Here is a 3,471-nt window from a genome sequence, read left to right as displayed (position 1 = left end):
CAAAAGTACTCCCAAGGTTCCTCTTTGCACGACTTGGATTCAACCTTGCTTTTACCACTCAACCAACCCTTTATTCCCTCTTTAGATCAGGTTTTGGTGCCCCAAAAAAAATCCTCTTAGCTACCACACAAATTTTTCCTCTTTTTTTCACTAAACAAACCTTTTCCCCTATTTTTCAGCCCTAAAATTAATTTAATAAAAAGAAAAAACGAAAATGGCTTAATTGACATTCAAGTGACATTACTTGGAGGTTTTTTTTCCCTCCAACTCCCACAAATATCATTCCTCTACTCCCTTCGGAACAACTAGGGTTTCTGGTCACCTACAAACATAGACAAAAATAATCAAGTGTAAAAAGAACTATTTAGTGCTCGCCAAGGTTCAAACTCACCTCCTTTCAATTATCAAGCATATGCACAACTAACAAGCCATTCCATGTTTCATGACATTTCATGCATGCGTACAATTATAAGATCTCATCTCATGTCTATGTATACATGCAAAAGAAAACAATTAATTAAAATATCAAACAAATGGCATACACAAGATTTGAACCCAAGACCTCTTCACAACCATTTAAGCTATCATTGCTCCTTTGCTATGACTTGACAATTAATTCTCTTAAAGGTACTTCCAATCCAAAATTGTTGCTAATTAAATATTTATTATTTATTTAAATTTCACGGGTCTTATAGACAACCCTGGTCAATGCCTTAACCCAAAAATGAGAAGGAACTGAAGCCTGAAGAAGTAATGCTCGTGTGACATTAAGCAAGTGCCTATTCTTTCGCTCTGCGATGCCATTTTGTTGAGGTGTATATGGACAGGAACATTGTGAAATAATGCCTTTTTGTTGTAACTACTCTTGAAACGCAACAAAAATATATTCCCCATCGGAATTAGTGTGCAAAATCTTAATGCAAGTGTGGAATAAATTCTCAATATAGGCCAAGAACGTCTTGAACATGGAGAAAACTTCTTTTTTAGAACGGAGAAAATATATCCAAGTGAAGCGACTATAATCATCAATAAATGTCACAAAATACTTATACTTGGCATGTGATAAGATATGTGGTATACCCCAAACATCACTGTGAATAATGTCGAAACATTTGTCAACACGTTGAACATTAGACTGAAATGGAAGGGTTTTTCTTTTAGCAAGTTTGCATACAAAATAGTGAAAAGATGAATCAAAAATGATACTTTTATTGCTTTAGAAACCATTTTTTAGTAGATGAGACAAAATTACAAGATTTTGGTGCCTCAACTTTTTGTGCCAATCATCATACTTATTTAAGACTCTAGTACAATGAAAAGACAAAAGTCTAGGTAACGTAAATTGGAGTGGAAATAACCTTCTCACTTTAGGACCCTTCAGGATCACCTTCCCCAACACTTGATCCTATACAACATAACCACCTTAAGAGAAATTAATAGTACAATTGTCATCCGCCAGTTGTCCAACTGAAATTAAATTAGAAACAAGTCCAGGAGACACAAATACATTACGAAAGGAAGGTGTAATATCACCAACAATAGTGATGGAAAGAGTATTATCATCGACAATTTGAATATTTTGAGTACCATTATAAGTACGAACATTGGTTAAATATTTAGAGGTACCAGCTATATGATTGGAGGCGCCAAAATCAACAAACTATTGTGAAGATATATTGTTAGACTTACCATGGATACCTAACGTAGATAATGTTGAAAGCACCATTTGTTGAACCTTATCTGATGTTAAAGCATCAACATGGACTAGGACAGAAGAAGGTGTCTCCGTCATGGAACTAGCTGGTTGAAAAGCTTGCACTTAGCGCCATGGTGGGCGAGTGGGACAATTTATGATGATATGACCATGTTACTTACAATAGTTACAAAACTTTTGAGTGCAATGGCGAACAATATGACCAAACTATTTACATGAATAACATTTTCTTTTATCTTAGGCAGTATAGGCAACAATAATAGCTTCTGAAACAAAAGAATCACGGGACAAAGTTGCTTGAGTAAGAAGATGTTGTTCTTCGAGAAGAAGTTCACCAACACATACCTCCAAAGAAGGGAATGGGTTCCGATTTAAGAGAGCAGCATAAACAACTACAAATTATGGGCAAAGCTTCATGAGAAATTGGTCCTGTTTAATGACCTTGTAAACCTCTTGAACTGCAAACAAAGAGGTTTTTGGAACAACAACATGTAGTATAGCAAAGCATTCAACCCATAAGTTTAGGAAACCGAAATAATACTCTTGAATAGAGGAATTAGTCTGATTATAATTTGCTATGTCCATTCCAACTGAAAGCGTTTGGCATAATGATCTTGATTGAAAATGTGTTTGAGATAATTCCACAAGTCTTTGGCAATAGAAAATGAACGTAGGTTATTGACCATCAGAGGTTCAATTGACCCCAAAAGACAAGAAATAACCTAGGCATCCTTCGCCTCCCAAGTAGCTAACTCAGTCATGGTCATGGGTTTATAGGAGGACCCATTGACATGACCCCATATGCCTTTCCCTCGCAAGAACATTTTGAATTTAAACTCCTAAGACACATAGTTCTTGTCGTTAAAGCGAACACATAGATTCTCCATAGCCATGAAAACATAGAAGAAGAAAAAGTCCTATGACGAGAAAACAATGAACCAAGAACGAAAGCATGATCAAGAGTAACATCGATCCAAGAAGCAAGAGCAAGAGCCAAACACAAAAAAAACCACGAATAGGGTCAAAGCTCACGAACGGGATCAAAAAGACCTAGGAACCAAGAAGCAAGCTTACGAACGGAAACGCGGTCAAAGCTCAAGAACGTGATTAAAAATACCCAGGAACCGAGAAGTAATCTCATGAATGGGATCAAAAAGACCCAAAAACCAAGAATTTGTTAAGAGGCTTGTGATACCATGTCACGAAATAGGGCTCCTATTTTTTTGTTACCCTTCACTTCTTTATTCATCTTTTAAATAATACATAACATATACACTTATTAATGATAATTTATCCTAATTCTTGATTTTTACAACCTAATTTAGGAATCCTAAATATATGCAATTATTACAAATATGCATATAACATAATAGCAGATTTTTAGGAAAATAACAATAATGGTCCAACAGATAATTGCTAAACCAAAACAAGTGAATTGTACTTTGTTAAGGTCATACTTCATGATTAATTAGAACAACTGTTGTTTACAATTCCAAAGTGATCAACCACAAATTTCTTTTAAAAACCCAAGAGTTACACCACACCAAATTAACCACACTCTTGCTTCTTTACTTAGTTATTGTTTTTTTTTTCAAACTGATTTTTCACACTAAATGATCAACCAAATAAGAATTTATAGCTCTCAAATAGTTGCAAAAAAATAGATTTAATTACAATATGCAGAATTCAAAATTGGAAGCAACAAAAGTTTATAAAACTCAAGACACAATGGAAAATCTAACTCTAAGAACTTGATA

At 34.7% G+C, this 3,471-nt stretch overlaps 1 pseudogene; it reads right to left on the bottom strand.

Moving 5' to 3' along the window:
• Window positions 1–1,423: 1,423 nt before the first annotated feature.
• LOC146881549 (uncharacterized) lies at window positions 1,424–2,299 on the bottom strand (annotated as a pseudogene).
• Between the last annotated feature and the right edge of the window lie 1,172 nt (window positions 2,300–3,471).

This window comes from Vigna unguiculata, chromosome 11, assembly GCF_037176805.1.
Source record: "Vigna unguiculata cultivar grain cowpea cultivar isolate G323 ecotype 2 chromosome 11, ASM3717680v1, whole genome shotgun sequence".
Taxonomy (NCBI): Eukaryota; Viridiplantae; Streptophyta; class Magnoliopsida; order Fabales; family Fabaceae; genus Vigna; species Vigna unguiculata.
This window is presented reverse-complemented; position numbering and strand designations above follow the sequence as displayed.